Source organism: Protopterus annectens, chromosome 13.part0 (genome assembly GCF_019279795.1).
Source record: "Protopterus annectens isolate FY-2018-M chromosome 13.part0, PAN1.0, whole genome shotgun sequence".
NCBI lineage: Eukaryota > Metazoa > Chordata > Ceratodontiformes > Protopteridae > Protopterus > Protopterus annectens.
Window position 1 is genome coordinate 521,584,063 of NC_056747.1, and position 26,928 is coordinate 521,610,990.

A 26,928-nucleotide genomic window follows, 5' to 3' on the forward strand; every position below is an offset into this window, starting at 1 on the left:
TTCTAACTAGAGAGGAAATGGTAGCTTTGGGAATGGTGAAAGAGCCTAGTTCTGGCTACTAGAGTGGATGCTGGAAATGTGGATCTTGGTTTGGGGTTGATATTACCAGATCTCAAGAATAAATGTAAAAGTAAATGGGGGGAGATAATGTATTAGTCAGTATTGAAGATAGTATAGAGAAGCTAGATTTTTTTTTAAGTTGGGTTAAGTTTGGGATAAGGTGGAAATAATAAATCATATAGTTTTGAGCAATGTACTGATTTGGAAAACATAAGTCAGCAGTTTACTATACCTATGGAGGTAGAAGGGTACATACTCCAGGATATTATATAATCATGCTGAATGTTTGTAGAGGAAAATTGAATTTGTATGGAATGGTTAATTTTAAGGAAGACTATTTGTAAATAAGAGATCAGTTGTTAAACAGAGTAAGGCAAGTTAGGGATGAAAGGCTGACAGTAGACCTAATTTCTTACTAATCCAAGAAAGTAGGGAAGGAGTGACTGTGTAGTGCACACAGTGCCTAAATTACAAGGGTTCTGGATGTCTGCATTGAGAAGAAAGTGTAAGTTGAAGCGACTAAAATACAGGGAAGTATGGAGAAGGGTGGTGAAGTAGTGAATCTGCAATACTTAAGGACCACAATTCTGTTGGGAAGAAGCAGCCAATCAGCAAGTTAGGTTTAAATGGGGAAAATACAAAGGGGCAGGCTAGCTTTTACCTGTGATGGCAGGAGACAGTAAAGAGAAGCAGTGTATCTGTACCTAGGCTGAAGGGGATAATAGAGAGGAGTAGCCTGCCACCTACGCTGCAGGGAAAAGAGTACTAGTTTAGCTTGGCTGCCACCTAGGCTGAGGATAGTGAGAGACAGAGAATCTGCCACCTGATCTTAAGGGAGGAAGTAGAGAAGTGCAGTGTCTCTGCCACCTTGGGCTAATGGGGGAGAGAGAGTAACAAAAACAAGCCTATGTGCCACCTATGCTGAAGACAGGGAATGGTGAGGTTCCGCCTGTCTCCCACATACTTAGGCTGCACCTTTCCCCACATTCCCTTCAATCCCTCGTTTATGCTGATGGGGGAGAGAAGGGAGGAGTAACTGAAATGCCACCAAGGGTGATGGAGTAGTGAGGAGCAATACATTTGTTTCCTAAGGTATAAGGAGCAAGTAACTGAGAGAGCCCATTTGTTAGCTGACTAGAATGAAAATGTTTTAATAAGCATTCAGAGAAATAGAACTGTTAAAAGTTTAACGTATGATTCAAGTACAGTGCGCAGAAATACGCAGTTGTGGAGCAGTGAAAGCAGATGGTATGACAGACAGCAAGGGAAGTGGTGTGTAAGGAATATGCCAGAAGTTGAAATTGGGAGTGGAAGTTAGGGAGCTTGGTAAACAGAGGTATAGTAATTTTAGTGCAGCAGGTTGCTAGGTTGGTTGATTGAATCTGTATGTTGTACACCTTTTGGATTGACTAAGTTAAGTTTAACGTTGTGGTTTGCTTAGGTATAAAGGAAATGTTAATGTGGTGGGTGGAAGTGAGGGTGGGCTGGGAAGTGGAGCAAGCCAAGCCCCACTCAGTGGAATGAGAAATTTCACCAGTGAATGTGAGATGTCAGTCCAGTAGGAAGTACAGAAAAAAGAAGAGTCAAAGCAAAGAAAGACAGTTATGAGAAAGGAAAGAGACAGAAGGATATGTCCCTGTAGAAGAGAGATTTTACCATCCAGGCTATGGAGTCGAGAAATATTTCAAAATTGCACTGGTACAGACTTTAACTGCTGCTTAGACATTAAGTGGCAATATTGTGATATGAGAAGTTATCATAGAAACGTTGCTGAGTGCATGCCATAAGACACAGATATTAGAAAACAGTGAGCAGGGAGGTTGGGAAATTAAGTGCATCTAGGACCCATATGATGTTTGGAGGGGCAGACCTTTTGCTTTCTCACAGGTCTCTTTGGCTAAAGCATACGGTTTTATAAAGTTTCTTTAACAGAATTTTACAGCAGGTTTCTAAAACCTCTAAATTAGTACTTCCAGCACTTGATGTTCTTTGCAAGGGTAATGCACGGACAGGTGCAGTATAAACATCTGACTCCATAAATAAACATTGGATCTCTTCAGTATTCTATAATGCTTGATAAGGCCAATACCAATACATGCATATTCTTATAGCTGTGGTTTTCCTTTGTGCCATGGAATGCTTACTTTAGGATTCACTGTGAAAAATGTCATAATTTCCATTGCATGTTGCATCATAGACTCTGAACATATTTTACGTTTTTAACTCCATCAGGGAGGCATATCATTTCATGAAAAGTCACATTCTCTCAATGACCTATGAATGATTATAAAAAATGTAAGGCAGATCAGTTCTTTGTAATAATACCTGATGAGCTTTCCAAGGACCACCTCCAAAAAGCAAACTTTAAACCATTGACGTCTGCGCTGTGTAAATTTTGTTTTCCTGAGCATCTGAGTCTTCGTTTTGTGACATTATAATTGTTGCACATTGTCATTATTCACCACATCAGCCACAATGTTTCCTCAAAACAACCTCTGCTTTGACTGGAATAACTTAGCTGTGTCTGTGCAGTCTTCACAATGTTTCTGGAGAGCAGCTAATCTTTAGTGCATCAGTCATGATGCAGTTTTCTAAAATAAATTTCTATTACTCAAATATTTATAATACCAGATATATCCTTATATTTGTATTTCCTGCCAGCAGATATAAGTTACATTTTCTTCACGAGAGGTACATATCCTTATTCTCTGGGCTTTCTTCAATTCCATTTATTTGTTTAAGTGTTCATAAGCTTCACATTACCCGTGCTAGTCTAGGTACCAAATTTACAACAGTATGCATGCCCTGTCAGGTTCTTTAGCATACTACAAGGGTATTTGCAGCATGTCTGACAGCATTTCCAGCACATTACAGAGCAAGTTTTCTTGTATTAAACAGCCACTATACCACATCATCCCCCTTAGATATACAGACGTGCACACACACACCCCTTTGTTAGATTCCTTGGACATCTTTTCACAATTAATGTGGGTGCAGCCAGTTCTTTGCTGCCTTTTAAAGTTAGATGACTGTGATGTTTCTAATTAATGTAGGATTACAATATTTTTGGAGGAACATACACTAAGGGATGCATGATTTGTTAATAATTCAGTTTTCCTTAACAGTAATAGTTGTGGGTGATGGCCCAGTTTATAGCTATACAATCCTGTTCAATGGCTGAGTGTCTACAGTCTGCATTGCCTCATCTTCTAGTGCTGTATCACACAGAATGTTTATCCATATCCAGTGTCAAAACTGCCCCTATACAAATGCCGTTCATCATTTAGTGATCAATCCTTAGTGATTTTCTAGAAAATCACAAGTTTTATGAGGAACAGGCCAAAAATATTAGAATATTATGGATGTTTGTCAGGTATGGGTGTAGCAAAAAAACATCAAATAAAGCACTAATAAAATAAGAAACAAAGGGCCACAGCTCCAAAGGCAAACCAAAACTTGAATGTGCAAGTGCTTTCTTTCACTCAAATCAAAGTAACTTCTTCAGGCTTGCCAATATCAGAGTCATGAAGCCGGACAAGGGTGGGGCGCTAGTATTTATGACAAAGGATGATTATAACTGTAGAATGGAGGAAATGCTGAAACAAGACAGTTATGAAATGGTGTCTTTAAATGAACATAATATAGCATACAGGAAAATAAGGGGTTACATTAATGATTTATTTATTTGTGGTCAAATAGACTTGGATATGTTTAACTATTTAACAACATCAACACCTATCACAACTGTTATAGATGGCATTCCAAAGATTCATAAGAATCTTACTAACCCCCCTCTATGCCCCATAATTGGCAAGAGAAATTCAGCCACATATGCTTGTGCTAAGGTGGTTGATGGTATCTTGAAAAAAATATGTAGCAATGGAACACCAAATTTGTAAAGACTCCTGGTCATTTTTAAGGGGCATGAATAATCAGGAATGTAGAGAAGAGCTCAACTTTTTAACTGTGGATGTAAAAGACCTTTACACAGTCATCCCCCACAATTCAGGAATTGAATGGGTGGTAGATGCACTAGTAGAAAGAGGTGCCCCTGCAAATTAAACTAGATTAGTTGAAGAACTACTATACATTATTTTGAGAATTTTTTTCATATTTAATGATGCATACTATCTACAGAAAAGGGGAGTAGCTATTGGGGTCCCCATGTGGCGGTAGTTTCGCCATCCTAGTTATGGCTTTCTGGGAGCACCATGTTGTATTTACCAGAAGTAACATCAAAGATAAAATTGTGTATTATATGTGATTTTTGGATAATATATTTATGATCATAAATGGAGATGAAACTACGGCTAAGGAAATAATGGATTAGATGAATGCCTGCACATCCTTCCTAGAATTCGCATCTGTTAGAGTTTGTGAATTGTGATTGTTGTGTCTTTTGGCTTTTCCCGGTTAGGGGTCGCCACAGCGGAACTCCGGTCCGCTAATGATTGGTAGTTGATTTTTACATGCCGAGTTACCAGCCCTGACGCACAACCTTCAATGAAGGTATGCCCATTCACACATGTCTCCATGCAGAAGACGCTCTAGCTGAGAATCGAACCGGACAGCGTCTCATTGTGAGGCGACAACGCTACCGCAGCGCCATAGAGTTTGTGAATTGTGAATATAAGGTTGAAATTAATTCTGCTACAAATATATGACAGATAAATAAATATAACAGGCCTTAAAATTGATTAGATTCTCTATCTGTATCCAAACAACAAATGTAAAATAAAAATAAATAAATAAAGGATAAAATAAAAAGTTTGCTTTAATGTAGGAATATAGCTTAGCAATTTAAAAATGGCATTCATATTGTATGACATAGTTCTGGCTGAAATAAGTGAAAAACAAAGATCTATTAGTTGATTTAAAAATGGCATTCATATTGTATGACATAGTTCTGGCTGAAATAGCTGAAAAACAAAGATCTATTAATTGAACACAAGATATTTCCTGAGAAGATTGTTTCCTTTCAGACTTCTGACAATGGACATTTTTTTATAGTATGTGTTTTCCTCAAGATACATGTTTGTCACAGTATTAAGAAAAGCTTGACGTAATTCCTCATAGATAAATGTACATGGCTTTTTATAGACTCATCAGAAAAAAGCCTAGAAAAGCAATTTTGGAAAGCAAGTATTATATGCTTTTCTCATGTTTGCAGAACAGTTTACAAATATCCATTAACAGACAGGAACAGCAGCAGAACAGCTTGTACAGATGTTTCCTTTCAGATTTCTGTTAATGGCATCCTCACATCAGCAAAAGTGCTTACAGGTAAATCACAAAAGGACAATAAAAAAAGTCTACCAAGAGGAAAAACAAAATCTATGTGCGTGACGAACTGTATATAACTGTGTTAATTCAGATATGTTAGAGGTATTTTGGTGGAATCGCACTTGTTTTGAGGTATTGTATGGAGAGAGGGACAGAGAAGAGGTATTTTGTAGAAGTCATCATTCATATCTGTAATGAAGGAAAACTTTGTAAATACATGCTACAAACTGACAAGAGTACGTGTTGCTTGTTATAAAAATAAGTTATCTGTAACTGTGCTTATAGCTGCAAAATATATTTCTTTATCAGTGTGCAATTTGAAAGGCTTGGTGCTTTAAACAGACTGCAGATGGAGTCATGCAAAGCTCTGTGTCTCTGATTCAGCAGTAAACAGCACAGCAAGACTGTGTGTCTTAAGACTTTGGATCCAGCACAACAGCGCAAATTAAAATACATTTTTCAACATCCAATTTTGACAGGGTAAAGACTGATTATTTGGATGTGGAATTAACTAATGACATTTAAGGGGATGGTACTTATCTAAAATTCATAGAAAGAAAACCTACTCAAACTCATTTTTACATTACACAAGCTGCCATCCACAATACCAGAAAAAATATAGTCAAAGGTCAGCTGGTTAGGGCAGCATGGATGTTCACCTTGGATATAGAATTCATGCAGGAATGCAATAATTTAAAACAAATGTTTGAAAGAAGGGGCTATCCAGAAGTGCTACTGCAGAGACTCAAAAGAGGGTATATATTATAAGATCAACATTTGAAAACATCGAACAATATATGGTCGACACCATATGGTCGATGTCTTCAAACATCGACCTTATAAAAAGACAAAAAAATTAAAAAGTACCCTAACGGGTTTAAGCAGGGGGGCAAGCCCCCCTGCACCCCCCACAACCCCCGCTACTTAAATATACCAACCCCGAGACTGCACTACATTGCAGTAAATGGAAATCTCCCCTTACGGAGATTTCCGTTTACATGCTCGTGATTCTGAGTGTTCGATATTCTCATGTCGACAATGTCAGATTCGACATTGTCGGCTTTTGAGAATATAATATTAGACCCTCAAAAGAGGTCCAAATAAAAAGAAGGTAGGGACACTTCTCACCCATTCCGGAACCACCAGCCTTATTAGCTCATATGCTTAGTCCTGCCACTGCTGAGGGTAATAGTGCTGAGATAAATATGCCAATGCACAGTAATAATTGTGATAAGAACAGATATATTGTCAGCTTAATTACTGCGTATACACCTTATGGTGAGTCCATAAGGGGCACCTGTAAAAAAACTGGTGTGTCCTTATGGAAGACACCGATCTAAATTGGGCGCCCTACCGAGAGTTGTGTATAGAAAAGGAGCTAACTTAAAAAAATATATTGGAGAAAGAGCATAAATTGTACTACAGGAACCCAGGAATGGTTAAATTGGAAGCATGTCTACTGTAGGTACATAGATATAATTAGGGACTATACAAATGCTGATAGGCATTTTTCGCTCACTGCCAGATATGACTGTAACTCTAAAAGTGTGGTATATTTGGCAAGATGTCAAATCTCTCTGCCGTTTTATATCGGCAAAACCGATCGTAGGTTCAAAGAAAGGATCTATGAACACATTTATACTATAAATAGAAACGGAGAAAATAATACTTTGGTCATCCATATTAGGGACAACCCTTGACACCACTTTAAATTTAAGGTGATCGACCAGGTGATGGAGAGCCCTAGAGGTGGGCATGCATCCCTTTTACTAGAAAGACAAGAGTTATGGTGGCAACTTACTTTAAATGCGCATAGTTACCCAGGCCTTAATGAGCAGTGTTCTGTTATGTGTTTACTCAAGATTAAAAGTTTATTATGCTGAATGAATTTATGAAATTCAGTATAGAATGTTCTTATAAGACAATATTTTATGTACTTATAGGTCTATATGGATGCACCTTTTTGATTGTTTTTTATATTAATAATGCTCCACTTTGTGCTTAAAAATTCTTTTAAAGTATATGTAAATATCTTTATAAATATGTATATGCCTTTTAACAACCAGTTTTAAACTTGTATGCAATGCATTTTATTAGTCATGTGATTTCATGGTATATAAGGAGGGGTTTTACTGTTTACATTTTTCTGAAGTTCATTTAATTTGAGTGAACAAAAGTGCTCACGCATTAAAGTTTTGGTTTGCCTTTGGAGTTGTGGCCCTTTGTTTCTTATTTTATAAGTATGGGTGTAGGCCATTTCCTTGCTGCTTCTACTTTTTCAGCCATGAGTTTTATTACCCTTCTGCTTATTACATATCCCAAGTATTTGGTCCCTGCCATGCAAAGCTTATTTTTGTAGTATTGACTGCAAGTGCTGCCTGCCTCAAGGAACTCAGTCCAGTTTGCACTTTAAATGCGACTCCCATCTGTTTGAGTGAATGACTCCATCATGGTAAACCACTGATACTTGGCATCAGGTTTCAAAGCTCTATTCAGTGCAGTGGTTCAGCAGTTAACATTGTCACCTCACAGCAAGAGGTTCTCCAGTTCGATTCTTGGCTGGGGTCCATTCGGAGTCTACATGTCCTCCCTGCATTCGCGTAGGTTTCCTCTGTGTACTCCTGTTTCTTCCCACATACCAAAGACATGCAATTAGATCATTACTTGCTGGGCGTCTGCTGAAAATAGGCTGTGTCCTAGTCGGACATTCCTGGTCAACAAATGTTAAATAAATATTCTTGGGCTTTTGAAAAGCCATGACGGGGTCCCAAAAAGCCCAGTGGATGAGATAGTGTAATGTAAAAGAATGCTGTAAATTCTTTGGCTTCAGGGGGTCAGGGGAATCTTCCAAATTTACTTGGTTCAATCTAGAGTGGTCAGAAACTTTTCTTTACATAACCTGCCTGAGTTTGTCCACTCTGGACATTGGCTAGGTTTCAAATCTGGATGTCATCCATCTTCCAGAAGTTATTTCAAAACGTTATGGACCTACCTGGCTTAGGAATTTACACAGCTGAATCCTTCCATTCACTTTTGCTCAAAAATACATGTTTGAAGACACCACAACAATGTGCATTTCAGAGCTTCTGTATTTGTTATCCAAAAGAAAACTGATAGCTACATTTTCTAAATGGAAAGGCAGTGTTGTACTTTGTCACTTTGTAATGGCCATTCTGACTGTAACTTGACCATTTCTAAAATGTCAGCATGTCTATACTGTTTATAGCTTTCCTCCCAAATTTTAGATGGCAAGAAGCCCTCAGTACTCAGCCTTGTACAGTAACATTGTATAAGGTAATAGCAGTAAAGGGAAGAAGTGCAAACACAGATGTGTGTACATCTGTTGTCATTAGCAACATTTGTTTTGCTATAACTTTTTTAAAGGAATTAAAATATTTTTTAGTTTTTGAGTTCCTTAATATGTTAAAGTGAATGGAAAGATGATGCAACCAAAAACCTCTACTGTACTGAGCTTGTTAGCCAGATAGTTATATGCATCCGTTTGGTGTAATTGAATGGAAAAATTAAAGGCATCAAATGGCTATGTTGGGCTATCAGTAGTACTTAGCAATATAAGACTATCTTTCTTAAAAAAAAATTAATTTTCTAGCAAATTATTCAACAATATTTCATGACTGATGCAGAATGCACTAAATTCTTGATTTCGGGTAGATATGTACTTATTGTTTTATTTATTTATTGTCATTTTATTACCGCAAAAGTCCAACAGGGTAGAAGCCGATTTTCAGCAGAGGCCTCAGGAGAAAAGCTCCAAATTATTACAAAACATTTTAAGAACAATAATTTTACAATCTTCAAAAATAAAACAAAAATATCTGCAGTTTAAATAATTATAACGAATTAGACATAATATAAAAACATTTGTTAAGAATTGATACAAGGTATATGACAATCATTTAAAATTTAATGAAATTTTAGACAGTTTTTAGATAAATTAAAGGTAAGTTACTGCAGTACAAATAGGAATTGCAATATGAAGTGAGGGAAAAACAGGCTAATAGTATATTTAGAGAGAAAGTCAGGGAAGAGAATTGGATAGCAGTAAGGAAGTAAGTGAAGAAGGGAGAGTAAGGAGGTGTAAGGAATGAAAAGGCACTTGTTCACATTTAGGGATATAGTTTGAGCAAGAACAGAGACAGATTTTAGCTAGGAAGTCTTTGAGTGGTTTTAAAATATGGGAGGGAGGGTATAGACCTGATGGATACAGGTAAGGAGTTCCAGGCCTTAGCAACCCTGTACGAGTACAGACAGTACCCAGCAGGTTTGCTAGGTTTGTAGACATGCGTTTTTGGTCACTGGATCACCGTGATCAACTGAGAACATAGTTGTGTAGAATGTCTTCTGGTGCTGGACAGGCAGATGCATGATGGATAATTTTATAGATGGTAAGAAGTTGTGTATATGTTAATTGATGCGTCAGTCTAATCAGTTAAGGCTTTTCAGTGCTATGAAGTGATGGGTTCTGAAAGGGGTATGTGCTGCAAATTAAGCAGCTTTGTTGGAGCATTGTTCAGGTTTTACTTTTTGTGAAGCTTGGATGTTAGTAAGGATGGGAGCGCCATAAAGAAGAGTGGGGAAGGAGGTAAGTAGTGACAGATGTAGTTTTAGTTGAGTCAGTGAGAATGTTTTGGCTCTGTAAACCATCCCTAGTTTTTGATGATTGTTTTATGCAATTTCTATATGCAGGTTGAATGTAAGATTATCATCCACTATCACTTCTAATAGTTTGCTAAGAAAAGTGACTTCAGTGGTTGTATTAGCAAGAGAGAGGACTTTAAATTTTGTTTTTTCATGAGAGAGGGATTTGGGGGGAAAAAGCTGTTTGGTCTTTTTGGGGTTGAGCAAGAGTTGTGAATTATGAAGCAACGTTTCAGTGGCTGTTAATTTCCTGAGTCATTTTTTGGAGGTGTACCATCATGCCAGATGTGAGTGGGATCAGATGTGCATGAAAGGGAATCATCTGCATATTGTATTTGGGTGGACTTTTGTGTGGAAGTACAGAGGGTGTGGGTGTAAATGTTAAGAGGAGAGGACCAAGGATAGAACCTTATGGTACACCTGTGGTGACTGGGAGATAAGGAGAGAGTGTGGCATGCCATTTTACTGACTGATACCTATTGGACAGGTAGCTTTTGAACCACAGAAGGGTGGACTGACAGAGACCTAGTGAGGACATTTGAAGTAGAAGTTTGCTGTGATAAACTGTGGCTAAGGCTTTAGACAAGTATACAAATAAGGAAGAGACCAGTTTGCCATTATCTCTAGCTTTACTGACCGTGTCTGTATGGGTTATAAGGGCAGTGCTAGTACTGTGGCAAGTAGCAAGGCTATGTTGTGTAGAGAATAGAAGTTATTCCTGCAGGAGATAGCCTAGCAATTGTTATTGAATACATTTTTTAAGTGTTTTGATGAGGGGAGATAAGATTGCTATAGGTCTAAAGTTAATGTCTGAATTTCCTCCTTTGTGCAGTGGGATAATGTGTGACTTTTTCCAGAGAGAGGAGGAATGTGGAATTCCCAGACTGTCCTATTTATAAGGATTAAGATAGGATAGGCAATGCTATTGGCTGCTATTTTTAGGTACTCACATGGAAGGTCACAGGCAGAAGAAGTGTGTGCACGGTTTAAGAGAAGTTTTATATAGGATGTGTGCACAGGTTTGAAGATGAAAGTGGATATGGTGATATTTGACTGTTTGAGTTGATCTGTATTGCAGTTTCAAGTGGTGAGTTAATGGGAGAGGGGTTTGGATTGAATTTTTGGCCAGGATGCAAGATTTTTTTTAAGGGATGTCCAAAATTTTTTAGGGTTGTTTAGTATTATTCTGAAAGCTAATTTAGTATAGTTTGTCTTCATTTATTTGCTTTGTAGTATAATTGTGAAGCTTCAAGATATTGAGGTGTTCTATATTTTTGGCATTTTTCCGTGCTTTTTCTCTATCCTGCATTAGCATTCTACTCTTTTTGGATAGTCAAACTTGCATTATTTTTCACTCTCTTCCTTCTAGGAGATGCAAGGCTATATAGGATATTTAGAAAATTATTGAATTTCAATTGCAGCATCATCTAAGGGGAGGATTTTTAACAGGTTCCAGTTAATAGATGAGTGTAGTAATGAACATTTTTGGGTTAAATTTGGAAAGGTTACATGCTGTTTTATAAATATGTTGTTGTATAGACTGGGAGATGATCACTGAGTGGGTTTGACAGTTGTACTTGTGGTGGAGTATTTGCTAGGGTCTGATACTAGAGTACAATAAGAGAATTAGATGTCTTGCTGTAATGTGTGGAGCTATTAATTAACTGTATGAGACCATATAAGCTCATGCTAGATGTAGGGGAGTTAGTTATGTCCAACCAACTGACATGCACATCAGCTAGTAATGTTTTTCTTGTGGAAGTGTTATTGATGTCCAATGTAGGAAATCTTCAAGTATAGCTGTATTGTTGCCCGGAGGGATATAAAGGACGGTAATACATATTTGTTTATAATTGTTTATTTTGAGGAAAGCAATAAGAACCTCTGAACTGAAATTTGTTGGTGGTATGCTGCATGGGGAAATGCGGTAAGTGCTGTGAAATATTAAATCAATACTTTCACCTTTCCTCTTTATGCGATCATTATGGATAATATTATAGCCAGGAGGTATAACGTCTGAGTCGTTTATGCTGGGTTTTAGCCAAGTTTCAGTAACATTGACAATATCGGGCTTATGTTAGGTAATCCAAGCATGTAGTTCATAGGTTTTATTTCTTACACTTCTAACATTTATTGCAGCAAAAAATTAGATTACCAGGGTTGGGGATTGGCTGCTGTTGGATTACAGAAGTGTGGGAGGGAATTATCTTTGTTTATTGTGGTAGGTGGGGCCAGGATTATTAATTGACATTTGGTGACCAGGAAAGTCCAACTGGGTCAAAAACCTATTTTCAGTGGGGCCTGGGGAGAAAAGCTCCAACAGTGTATAATAGCATTTAACATAGTACAAATTACGGTTTACTATCAAAATCTCGCAACTAATTTCTGCGAGTGTTCACTTGTGACTGAGAATGTCGTAAAATTCACTTACCGAACAGTCACATAAAGTGGGAATTAAGGAAAGTTGACAACTTAGGAATGTTGACTTCATCGAAAATACCTGCACTTCCAGTTATGTGCTATAAATGTTTTGCAGGGAGAAAGCCTCCTGCACCCCCCCCCCCACAACCTCTGCTACTTGTATATACTAACTCTGAGATCATACTACAGTGAGAGAGAGAGGGTAAATTTCTCGATCCCCACTATAGTGCAGTCTTCAGTCAAAATGAATTCACAAGAGGGAATGCACACTAGCATTCGCTCTTGTAAATTTGTCATTTTAAAATCAATGTTACGACACCTCAGGATAGTGCCTTTCACCCTTCCAAGGTCATGTAACGGATATTTGACATTTTGATGGCAAACCAAAAATTACGTTTGTGTGTGCGCTCATATATTTAAAAGAAAACATAAGTAGAATTGCAAGAATTGTTACAATAATTTGTAAATGAGTTACAATGGAGGTGTTGAAAATGCACTTACAGTAAGAGCTGTGATCTGTTTAACAAATAAATGAAAGACGTATGTAAAAAAATACATTCATTGGTAGATTATGAGCAGATTCAAGCATAAGTAATGTAATAAAGGTTTATTAATTGGAGAAGGTGAAGGTGGTTTAAATTGAAAGACCTTAATAGTGGTAATGAGGTGGAAGGTTAGAGGTGAAAGTAAGGATAATAACTTGGCTGTTTGAGAGATGAGTAAAGTAATAAGCCAGTAGGAAAAGGAGAAAAAGGGGGCCAGAAGGAGTTTCAAGTTAGAAGGTAATCGGGTGGGGGGTAAGGGATAAGTAGTATGTAGGAGGTAGTTGGAGGTAAGTGAGTAAAGAAAATAAATGGGCATAGATAGATGATGTAATAGATCTTTTGGAGAAAGATGACTATGAAAGGTCAAGTGGGAGAGGTGTGGGTTATATGTTTGTTTTAGAGCATAGGCAGGTATGCGAGTTAAGAATGTGTCAAGTATAATCTTGAATTTCTTGGGGTTATAAATACTAGTAATTTGTTCTGGTAAAGCATTCCATAATTCAGCTGTAGCATAGGAGTAAAGACACTGGCTGGCTCTTCTTTAGGTTTATGTACACTTATTAGTTTGTCTAATTAATGGAGAATTCTGGTAGGACTGTAACTGTGCAGAATAGATTTTTTGGGTGGGACAGGAATCTGGTTTGTATATTTTATTTGCGATAGATAATTGCATATAGTCAAGATGGTGTGGGAATTCAAGCCAGTTAACTCTGTAAGAGCTTTGCAGTGGTGAGAGTGGTAGGACAAGTCTGTGACAAATTTGGTGATCTTGAAGTAGCAGGGCTGAAGTTTATTTTTTAGGGACAATTGCAGGTTGGTGAAAATGGGAGCTCCTTGTAGTAGAGAGGGGATCATCAAGTAAGTATTGGCTAGCATTCTTTTAGTAGAAGGATCCATTAAGTTTTTCTGTCTACAGTGTCCCAAGTTTGAAGTGAGTTTTTTTAACAGCACTGTGTAAGTGGTGTTCAAATTAGAGGTTATATCTCCTCCTACAAGGATTTTATTATATGGGGGAATTAAGCATACTTTTTTGGAGAGGATTCTTGCAGTTAATTTTGTTTTGGTTCGAGTTGAAGCACAATTAATCAGCCTATATTTGGAATAAAGGTCAGGAGCAATATTAAATAGGTTAGGTACAATGTGTGGAGAGTGTAAAGTGGAAGTGTGGATAGGTGGTTGGGACAGTGTTGGGGAGAAGTTGCGAGATATTGAGTCATGGTAGGATGAAAGATGGCACAACAGAGGATCAGCTGAAGAGCAGCATAATTATGTACAGGAATCTGTGTTTTATAGATCTCTGTTGGTAGGGAAATACCGATGAAGAAGGAAGTAAGTTGCAGGACAGCAGGAGATTCAGTGATGGTGAATTCTGAAAGAGAATAGGTAAGGAGAGAAGTATTTTGTTTAAAATAAGAGAGGTAGGTTGTCCTGGTATCTTAAAGTAGTTGCTGTTTATGGCAAAAGTTAAGATTAATTTAATAGACAACAAAAATACAAAATTTGTATTTGGTATGAAGAAGTAAATTATTTTGTGAAAGTGCTCACTGTTTTTATTGTATTTTTGTTGTCTATTAAATTAATCTTTTAACTTTTGCCTTGAACAGCGACTATATTATTTTTTGGCATTACATTAATTTTAGTTAGTCGGCTATATTCTGTCCACCATACTTTGTTTCTGCTATCCTGGTATCTTCTCTGGAATTTAAGGAGTAGAGGAGTATTAAAGGCTAGAGTATAATGTAGCTGAAATAAGAAGAAATGAGGGTTTATTTGGGAAAAGAAAACTATGCAATGTGGAATTGATAGGTATTATTAGGGAGGGTTGAGATTATAAATGGATATAGTGAAAACTGGGAATGGGGCTAAAAATTAGAGATAGGGAAGTAAGAACCAGGAAACAGAAGTGCATGTGTAGAAGTAGTAATGTTATTTGGGGGAGGGTTTTGGAATAAGAATCACAAGTGAAATATATGTAGGCGATATAATAGGTTAAGATGGAGTGAGTGAGAAATGGGGTAGGGGAGCAAAGCCAAGTGGAGCAGGCTTCCCACCCTCAGGTCAGTTTATAGCCGAGAGAAATCAGTTTATAGCCAGAACAAAGCAATTAACAAAGAGATACAAGTAAAACAGGCTGTCATTTCCTGAGACTAAATAACTGGCATATGTAATGTAGTTTACTGGTCAAGAAAAGGGGACGGTGGCCAATTTAGAGAGGTCTTTAGAGGGCACAGATTGTTTCACTGAGACTTCCAATCACAGAGCAGGCATGAACTCAATAATACACAGCAAGGTTCTTCATGATAGTTATGCTTACATTAAACACTGACAAAATTCTCAGACTTCTAGATGTAGTGCCTTGTGGCACTTTCTTATATATTTTTTACTACGCATCACTGCATACAAGTCTAAGGTCTGGTGGGGTATGCATAAGATAATGACAGTCTCCATTCAAGAGAAATATATGATTTTTTTCTTTTGAGGTAATGACACCTTGTGAAAGTTATTTTGGATATGTACTGTATTACTGACCCAAAAAAAAGCCATATGCACACAAATAATAGAAAAATAAGTACAGTGCAATATGTCAGAATTTTGCTTTCAAATGCCTCTAAAATTCAGCATTTTGGACCTATATACATACATACATACATACATACATACATACATATATATATATATATATATATATATATATATATATATATATATATATATATATATATATATATATATATAGTCCTATCTCAATCCCTTCTTGATGGTTCTTAGCAAAATGTTCAGAGAATTTTACATCTACACAGAGGCAACATTGCATATGAGACTGTCATCTTTCCTTTCCTGTGCAGGAGGTTTTATTGTATCATATTTCCATTCTTTTTTTTTTTCTTTGTTTTAAGAAATGCATTTGAAATTGAATTGTGATGCAATCATTTTGTGTATGTGTGTATGTATGTGTGTATGTATGTATATATATATATATATATATATATATATATATATATATATATATATATATATGTGTGTGTGTGTGTATATGTATGTATTTGTGTGTGTATTCTAAATAAAACTGTATTCCTCACCATGAAGAAAAGTTACATAATAACTCAATAAAAAATATGTGCAATGGACCATGCACTATATCTCCATGTGTGGATTAATCTCCTCCCAACACCCCTAAGTCTAAAGAACTACTTTAATGATCTACACATATCAGAAGTTAAGAAACCATTGTATGATGGGCTTTACCTGCAACATTTTACCCAGCACTCACTGTCCTCTAAATTTTCTCCTCCTCAATCAGTTCACATTGGTAAAATTTCTACCCCTGCCTTACCACATACTTTCCCCTGACCTGTTTCTCAATCCCACATGTATAAGTGTCACGACTGCCTCAATGACCAGTACTAGTGTCAAACTGCTGCCTTCACCTCTCTCATTCTCAGTGCTACTGCACCTATAAGGCATGTATGTCCAGCTGATAACTCACTTGGACTTTAATGTGCTAAATGTAGCCATCCCATCTGTTTATCGACATGCAATATGCATCTGTGTTTTCCTTAATGATACCCGGTGCTATATATACAATAGGCTAAAAAATAAGTTCATTATTTCGGTTTGATTTCTTGTGTTAAGCCCTGCAGAAAATCAGTAGCAGGTCAGTTACTAATTTCTCCTGTGTTCCCCAGTGTATATTATTTCTGCCTATCTCTTGTCCATTTCGTACCCTCGAACAAACTTGGTCTGTTAAATAACCTTTGCACTTTTTCCTGGTCTTCACGTAAATCTTATTCTTCTTAATGTCTTCCTTTTTCATGCATCATCTTGTACCAATCTTAAACGTTCTTCGTTTCCTTAAAATGCTTCCTTGCTATACTTGATACCCCTTATATTTGATGTAGACACAGTGGTGCTGATGTGTAATATCTTAACCATGTCTGTAATTCACTGCACAGACTTGCCATTTACCTTTCAAAACCTGAGGCTAAGCCGAATGCCTTCCCGCACTGTGTATGTGGTATCCTGTAATACAGCAAATTCCGGATGAGAGTGTGACAACTGCCTCATGACCCCGCAGTGTAAAAATAAAAGAACATATTTAAATGTTTTACTTTCAGCTATTGATTTAATGCAGTATTACAGCCATGCAGATGATCAGATAAATGTTAAGAGTTTTGTTTAGTGCTTCGCTGCATTTAACAGGTGAGTATTTTAAAATCGACTTCTTGCTGTATTACCATGGTTCTGATGATTTAAATAGAGTACAACGGAAGGCAGTGTTATCACAACTGTAAAATATACTGTATTCCCCACACCGTGGCAAGTTGACAGTGCCATTCTGTCCTTAAAATGTTAATCTAGTCTGGCATTCTAATGAAACTGTAGCTTGATTTTCAGCAAATTGAACTCCTGCTTCTGGCAAACACGAGAGTTTAAAATTCTAAATTTCTCTTTTCCACATGCACCAGAACCAAAGGTTTACTGATGTTTGACTGTGTTATCTGGGACACTGATGGCAAGTTAGCTAAAATGGTGTTAAAAGTCAGATGCTTTAGCCATATCTCCAGTGGATGTTGATTCAGCTACTTTATCATAAAGGTGCTACAGGGGTGCCCTCCAGAAGTGAATACTCCATTGTCTTCAAACGCTGGTCTCCCCAGCAGGTGGTAGTTCTCTTTATCGTTTAAATTATAGCCCTCTCTCCTCCTGCCTGTTTGACATCCAGAAACTGGCAGCAAGCTTTGTGATGCTAAGAGCAACATTCATTTTTCCCATTGTTTTCCCTGGGTGCACTAATCATGGCCCCACTTTTATAGAGAGAATTACTTTTTCTGATGACAGGGTTGCCTTCTGAAGTTTCAGCTTACTGCACAAAATGTTCCAAAACAGCTTTCCTCTGTGTGCATCACTTAATGCAAGAACCAGCATCCTTTTTTTTCCAAAAGGTAAAATATTTCTAACATAATCTCTGTTCCTCACTACAGTTTCCACGTTGTACAATTTATCTTTGGCAATTACTCTCATTAGATATGTTTATACCTAATAATTCAGTCTAATCTTGTGGTTTTCACTTACACTTCTAAGTTTTTGTTTTGCTGTCATGCATTGTGTTTTAATATGCTGTAATCCATCATATTTCATTAATGCACAGCATTATAAATCTTGTTACTAGCTTGTATACTGCTTTATAATTGCTGTTCATACTGTTGGAGTGGTTGTGTCTCTCACAGTACAACTGGATGCAAATAACAGAAGAAATACATTGTTAACTTTATAACAAAAAAATAGAAGCATATATTAAAATGAAGAATGGCACACTAGTAAATTTTAATTCAAAGAATTGCCTGTAATCATTTAATTAAATGCCCTTTAAACATCCTAAATAGTGTATGATGGCAAATTGCTCAAAATATCCAATTTGAAATGGCTAAATTAGTAAAGACAATTATAGTGATACCTGATATTTTAGCATTGGGTGTTCAGTAGTGCTAAAAAGCAGCTAATACTTTCTAATTAGAAACAGATTGCAAATGACTGAACAGTCATTACAATATATCGCTTATCCCCATGACCTCTGTGGAGCTAGAGAGTAAAAGAATAAGTGCTGTAGCAAAAGGTTAACAGCCGTCTGTGTGATTAAGCCATATCAAATAACAGTGTGTCGAAAATGACTGAAAGCCGAAGCAATTTTTAGCAAAGATAACAACAGTTAATGAGTGTATGATTAGTTGAGTCAGTAAGCAAACTGCCTGTCATCCTGTGAATATATGGCTGTAAAGGTGAATGCCCTCTAGTTAACCTTAAGTTAGTGACATTGAAAATGTAGGATGAAAGTGGAAAAGCAGTCATTCTTTTAATGCTTTATGGGGAACGGAGGTTTCTAGTGCACTATAACCAATGTATGTGAAAATGCTCCCTATTTATGTATGCTGCAGTCTTATTCACTGTCTTTACCATCACCACTTCAAGTTCCGTGAATAGAGTCCATGAGTCCACCATCTGATTAGGGTCTATGTTAATTAAACAAATGCTTAAAATGTCGAGTACAACATACTCAAACACTTTTAAGTGAACGTTTATTTAATTGACAGCCCAGAATGTCAGAAAATGGAGTTCCGAAATATTTTGGTTGGCCAGCACTGACATATGTGACATATTATGTCATGTAAGGTACTGCTAGTGGCGCCGTGCGGTGCAGAAAGGGAGTATTTCCCTTTTCTGCACTGAAGTGCAGTCTCGGAGTTGGTATATATAAGTAGGGGGCGCAGTATGTTTTTCTAGTTTTTGTTTTGTTACGATGTATTGGAAGTTGCTGTTAGTCTGTTTTAGTGTTCTGTAGCACATGGGAGGGGTAGGTGGCCAAACAAAATATTTTGAGATTTTGTTTTCCGATATTCTGGGCTCTCGGTTAAATAAACATTCGCTTAAAAGTGTCTGAGTATGTTGTACTCGACATTTTAAGAGTTTGTTTATTTAACATAGACCCTCTTGATTACTTTGCATTTCAAAGTTGCCTTCTTACTTTTTTGTCCTATTATGTTATACTCTTCTGATGTCTTTTATAAGCTGTTCTGATTATTGAGTTGTTTCATTTGTCAACTTTGTGCTGCAGGATAGCCAAAACAGTCACAAATAGTAGCTATAGTGTATTAAAAAAGGCAGCATTTGGCAGAAGTGTTATTGTAAGACTGTAAGTTGTAAGCAGATGTAAGTCAAGAAACATCTAATATGAAAGAGCATAAATTAATCTGTCAGTGTAATGCAAGTACTGTAGTCAGCAGTCAGGTTGTTTCTTTCAGTTACCTGACTTTATCTGGCAAATTTGGATCTAGGCAAAGAGTGAAAACACTTCAGAGCACTAATCTTAAACTTCCAAATGAATAGCTAACAGCAGTTCGACAATGAGTGAGATTTAATTTCCCATGCCCAGAGTATGAACTAGTTAGGGGAACCCTGACGCATATGGCAACACCAGTATGTTGAGGAAATAGTACCCAAGAATCAAGCAGTGCTGCAGGTTAATGATTCATGGTTGAATCAGTGGGACCTCTGGTACTTTCTCAGAGATAATGGAACCCACATAACCTATCCTAAACTATCTGGTCTGTGAGCACACATTTCAGTATTCTCAATACTGCACCCCTTTTATTTGGAGGAAGAAAATAGTTTGATTCAAACTCTGCATGCATCTTTTCTTTAAGCAGAACAGTTTTGTGAAAGAGCTGTTTAAAACCTATGAAAAATGAGGTCAAGACATTTCAGTTTGAGGGAAAAAAAGCTATCAACAGTAGTTCAAAAATGTTCGTAGTATGTAATCCTGAAAAGTTAAAAAAAAAAAGCAATTCGGACATTTCATAAGAAGATAAGCAAGCTCGGTACTATTTTGTAGAATGCTGATTTTTGCAAGCGTCTTTGTGTCGGTGTTCATCTCTTTCTGGAAAGTCAATGCCTTTAAAATAGTTACCTTCAATGAAGTACTGTAATTAAAGAACGGTCTTGAGAGCGTGCGCCTTTGAGACAGTGGGCCACACATCTTTTAATATATGTTATCACATGGTTATGGATTATACAAAGAAGTTGGGCTTGTTCTTGTAAAGTGTCAGTACTTGTCTTGTCCCATTATGGATGTATTTTTTGATGGTCCTGACATCAGTGTAAGACTTTAGCTAGGGTTCATGGATGGCTAGTGCACTGAGCTGCCTAAATTTGATGGAGTAGTGAACAATTGTAAGAAACCGTGTAGCTGTGCAATGATCAAACTAGCAGTTTACAGTGGATGTTAATGAGTGCATAAGTACATTCAAATGAGGCACTCCATGCAAATATGGCACAAGGATTGTGCAAATAAAGGACCCAAAAATTTCAAACCGAGTCAAAAACTAATAACCTAGCACTGTATGGTGGTGTATACACCTATTCTGAATGGTGTCATTGGCTGTGGGAACTAGTCTAAGCATATAGCGGTATGTGTTTGGAGTCTGTGTTGGAACCAGTGCCCCAGTGTTACATGATGCAGGCATCTGCACAACTTGAGAAGGTACAGACCATCTGACATACTACCAGCTCACAGACTGGCAGATTCTAGACTGTTTGAGGAGACACTATCACCTAATAGTGAAATCGATGGGGATGTGTGGCTAAAGCAAGTGTAACCTTAACCATGTTAATTATGTGGACCTTCCAGTGATTTACATGGGACACGAGAGAGATTGCAGGAACCAGCCTCAAGAATGCTAAACCAGTTCCCCAGCACTGTTGGGTCTGCAGGTCAGTAGAGAAGAAAACCAATAAAGTTGGACTTTTGTGACTCAACCCATTTTCTTGAGGCCTTAGGAGACATAGGTTGCACATGTTACTTTCAAAGCCCTATCTGATCCAAGCGACCTGTGATACATCAGCAGGAAGGGCTTCCTATCCTTGAATTGCTAAAGTGGACTGGAATGCCAAGGTCATTATTTCTAATGTGTGTGTCACCTAGGCAGTTCATATGAGTCGCACATTTGACCCACTCCCATATCAGTAGTTTCTGGGAGGGGACTGTATAGCATCACCTGGTTGGTAGGTGCACACATATTATAATTAGACCTAGGTACACATGAACCATGCAGACAGTGAAGTGGCCACATATAGATTCCTAGGTAATTACTAAGCATGCAGTCCACAAGACCATTGAGGAGCCTAGCCTAATTTGCCAGTTGCCACAAAATACTGTTTGGTTAAGTGAATTTGCTCAAGTTCACACAGTAGTTAAATGAAGGCTGAGGGAATTAACCATTGGACTCCAGGAAGCCGCTTCTTACAACTTAAATCCTCTGCACTAACTACCATGTAATATGCTGGTGAGTATTGTAGGCAGTGCTGGGATAGCCCTGACTGATGGCCCTGATGTGCAATCCCTCAGATCATGCAGAAACAAGTAACATAATGGAAGGATGCTTCCTTTGTCTAGGTTCCTCAGGAGGGCTTTACAATGCAGTCAAGACATACTGAAAGATATTTGCTGTGTGCCATGCTCCACAACATTGCTTTTTGTAAGTGGATTGTACAGCAGATGGACATCATTACAATACTTTTAATGACAGTTGTAGCGGCAGCTGAAGGGCAGGGTGCTGTCAAGAGACGAATATACAGAAGGATAGCTGAGGCAGAGGTTAATGAGGTAAATTACAACACTTGCAACAAAGCAGCATCTGGTCCACAACTGCAGGGCATAACACAGAATAAAAATATTTTATTTTATTTATTTATTTTTACATTTGTTAACCGGGTTAGTCTGTCTGGGTTCTTAGAAGCCCTTTTTCAGCAGAGACCTGAGGAGAAAAGCTCCAAAAACATGTTTTAAGTAAACAAATAGTAAGAACAAAGATAAACACAGATCACATTTTAAGTATACATACTTCTGAAGTAATTACATAACATGCAATAAAGGAATATATAGAATGGATAGAAATACAATACAATACATATATGGAAATTTTCACGTAGTATGGCAAGAAAATAAGCAGAAATATGGTAAGACTAAGGTCAATACATTGCTGAACCAAGATACTAGGCATGAAGTAAGTAAATATACAGATAAAGTTGTGTGAACTTTGGAAGTTAATAAATAAATTAAAGAACAGTAATAAGGGATTATGGGAAGTGAGTGTAACATGAGTTAACTAGTATGGAATATGATGGAAAAAAATATGTAGGTAGTAGTGAGAGAGATAGAAGTGATACAGTTAAGTTAGGTTATCCCTAAATGTTTCTTGGGTATTAGTTTAGAGCATGAACATATCCAATTTGATAGGAAAAAAGATTTAAGCTGTTTCTTGAAGGCATTTTTGTCTTTAAGTAGTCTAAGGGCTAAAGGGAGTGTGTTCCAATTTTTTGCAACTGAGTGACAAAGTATTTTCCCAAAGGTTTTGTTTGACTTATGAACTTCAAGAAAGTATTGATTAGTACTTCTTAGTGGGTGTTGAGGAGTATAAAGTGTCAGAGAATTTGCAAGGGATGGGCAGGATTTAGGATTGTTTAGTATATTGTGGGCTTTAAGGAGTTGGGATTGAGGCAGTAAGTTGTAAAATACAGGCCAGTATAAAGCCTTTAATGAGAGGCAGTGATGGGATTTGTAAGGTTGATTTGCAGTAAATCTGGCTACTTTATTATATGTGGTTTCTAGTTTGGATATTAGGTTACTCTGTAGATGGGTAAGAATAGGTGAAACATAGAGTAGGGATTGTAGAAGCAGGGATTTGGGCACAGGATGGCCTGGATGTGCAGACAAGAAAGTTTTTGTGACAGTAAAGCAGACCTAGTTTTTGGTTGAGTTATGAATGTGATGGTTGAATTTAAGTTAATCAATTATTGCTCCAAGGAGTTTTGTTTGGGTGTCAACAGAAATTTTAGTTCCATTAAGGGATGTTACGGAAAAGTTCTGTTTTGCATGTTCCAGATTTTTAGGTAGGAAAAGTAGTAGCTTAGTTATGCTTGCATTTAGCAGGAGTTGGTTGGATTGTAGCCAGTTTTCAACTGAGTGGAGTGAGTTTTGGTTAAGGGATTAAAGGCTTTCTTTGTTGTCAGCAGATTTGATGATGGTCGAGTCATCAGCATACTGAATAAGATTGGATTGCGGGCAGGATGAGAAAAGGTCCTTGGTAAATACATTGAAGAGGGAAGGGCCCAATATTGATCCTTGTGGGACCCCTGTCCTAACTGCTAGAAAGGGGGAGTAGGAAGATTGCCATCGAACAGCCTGGTGTCTATTAGTGAGGTGGTGGAGTTTGAGAAGCCTAGGTTGGAGAGTTTATGGTGAAGTATGGTATGAATATGGTGTTGAATGCTTTCGACAGGTCCAGAAAGAGGGCTGATGCTATTGTGCTATTATCCCTGACTTGAAGAATGTTATTAGTAAAGGATACAAGAGCAGTACCTGTGCTATGTGTGGGGCGGAAGCCATGTTGAGTTGGCGTGAGTAGGTTTTCTTGTAGCAGATGATTAAGTACTTGCTTATGGATACATTTTTCCAGTATTTTGGAGAGAGGAGACAGTATGGCAGTTGGTCTGAAATTGGTCGGCTCAGTGGAGATTCCTCCTTTATGAAGAGGTACTACAAAAAATTTCATCCAAATTTCAGGGACTTTACCTTCTTTTATGGATCTATTAATATCAGGATAGATATGGGGTAAGCTAGAGATGTAGCTGCATGTTTAAGGAATAATGGAGGAAGGTTATCCGCTAAGGGTGAACCAGGTTTTAGTTTAGTTAAGAGCAACTTGATAGAGTTGGAAATAGGTGATAGTAAGAATGAGAGTGAGGGTGAGAGAGGTGAATCAGAGGTGGATGAAGATGCAGATGGATTGAAATAGGTGCGGGTGGAGAAGTTGGTTACAGTTAAGTTTACAATGGTTTCAATGAAGGACTTGAGGTTGCTATTTCCAGAGGAGTCTTGTCAGAATAAGGTGTAGGTGGGGTAGAAGTACCAGTTGAGAGAAATTTATTGATAGAGTTCCAGAATTTTTTAGGATTACAGTAGGGATTACGTGAGGATTGGTAATAGTTCTTTTTATCAAGATTGATTTGTTTCTTAGCTTTGTTTCTAAGTTCCCTGTAAGAGATAAGGTTGGAAGAAGTATTATTGCCTTTCCAAGTTTCATCTCTGGTCTTCATGAGTGTAAGGGTAGTTCTAGTTAGCCATGGGGGATATCTGAATTTGATGTGAATTTTCCTAGTGGGGACAAGGAAGTTGAGGATGGATAGAAAGGTGTTGTTGAAGTTGTAGGACTGCTTCATCGAGAGTGAGATTAGAGAGAAAGGACCAGTTTATAGTAGAAAGGATGTGATTTAGTGAGTCAGGAGAATAGCTAGATAGATCATGGGTCACCTTATATTGTTGTGCTTTATGCAGGTGTTCAGGGTTTCTGTGAACTAGATCACTAAAATATCACACGCAAGTTGTGCAGGGTAATGTATGAACTGGCCAAAATGTACCTCAGACATCACCTTACCCACACAGGTCTGACAGAATGCAGTATGCAGTCACTTAATGTTGCCCAAGTGGAGGGAACACAATAGCCTTGTACTCTGTAAGCTTATGGGGAGTCGAAAATAACATCTTTTAGTAGTGTTTTTTCCCATAGAAGTACTTTTAGTCCCAAATGGTGAATACGTTTGCCCTAAGAGTAGGGCTTCATCAGATTTATTTTTTCTAGTAGTGGAATTAAGCCGCCATAAGGTAACCATTTGTTGTGTCCACCGTGTTAACTTGCAATGTTGGTGCTCAATGAAATCTGTGGCAGGAACTACATGATTGTGCATATGTACCCCAGCGGGGCCTCTCATGGGATCAGCCTGATGAGCAGTCTCATCCATGACCTAGAATACACTCTGGGAGTGACAGACTGTGGGCTTACAGGCAACACGAAAGTGGGGAAATTACAGGGCCATGCTTGTGCAGCCTGTCCTAATGATCCATTCCAAGTCTTAAGCCAGAGTAGCAGCACTGCCCATGACTATGGTAACAGGTCATGGGGCCACAGTCTACACCAATGCTGTCTTTAAACTGGTCTGTGTACGCTGACTTGGTCCACAGGCTTTACAACCTGTTGAAGCAGACCAGAATGATGGTCCCAATGTGTCTTTTAGAAGCACCAGTGGAGACTACTTTAACCACCAGCAAAGTTAGCAGCACTGTACATCCTCCATGCCACTTTGCAGTTGGGGCATTTTGGTCCTCAAATCACAGAGCATATTTACTATCTCTACAGTGCTGTTGGAAGTAGCTGTGTGCACCTGGATCACTGTCTCTGCATATCCACTGGTAATTGCAAGTCTTGTAGCCATATAAGAGACATCTAGAGTCATGGTGGCACCATATAGCCTCCTTGTCTATTCCCTATGATGGACATGCTAACCTCTGAAGTAGTACACATGTTACATGGCTGTGTGGGCTGGAATGCAGGTGGAGCCCATGAAGGGGGTCTCAGGTATTGTAAGCCTGTCATGCACTGGTGAGGCTGTGTGCTCAGCCTATACTTTTACAGGGCTCTCTGTAATGTGAGTGTGGTGTTTCCTCCCCTGCAGTGTTGTGGACAATGCCACTATGAAATCTGTGCCACTTGCATGTTTCAGTCATTGGCCACATGTGCCTGCTATCAGCTCCATCTTGTCTTTAGTCCTGTGTTGTTTTGTACTACTTGACTTCCACCTGTGGAACCTGGGAAAGCATGTATACATGACACCATTGGCAACCCACAGATGTGCTTTTATAAGAACTTTTGTCATGCATACTGGTACATATCAATGTACCACTGAAACATATATTGACAGGCATAACTTGTCATATATAGTATGTTGCAGTTGCAGAACAGAGGTGCCAGGAAGGACAGATATATGGCTGGGCCTAGGTCAATCCTACACTTTGAACATGCAGTATAGTGTATGATAGCGTATTGTAAAGGACATTACTTACCTGCTGCTCCCCCTACTGACACAAAAGTGCTGGCTATCAGCTCACCTTCTACATCCAAGCCTCTTCCACCTATGAGGGGGCCAATCCTATAGTCAACACGTGACAACAAAAACTGTTAAACCTCAGTGAACCATTTCTGCGTTGGTGGCACACCCTGTGTGGTTAACCTGCCTGTCATTATATCTTGTACCTTTTCTTTTTCAGGGAGTATTGTGTCAGTAACAATCTATACCTGTTGTAGAGAGACATGGATGCTTACAGCATTCACATCTAACACCAGTCCCTGCCAGAGTGGATCTTAGTAATATTAGCTTGCAGCACCTTTGTCCAATAGATGCATGCCTTATAACACTTAATTTTCCTAGCTAGTGAAGTTTTCAAGGCATTGCCTCCCTATAGACCTTCCTCTATAGATAAAACAAGGCAGACAGTGGATGCATGTGGTACACTGTGGGATGCACATATGTAACCCATGGCTTCACTCCATTTGTAAACCTAGTTATCAGCTGC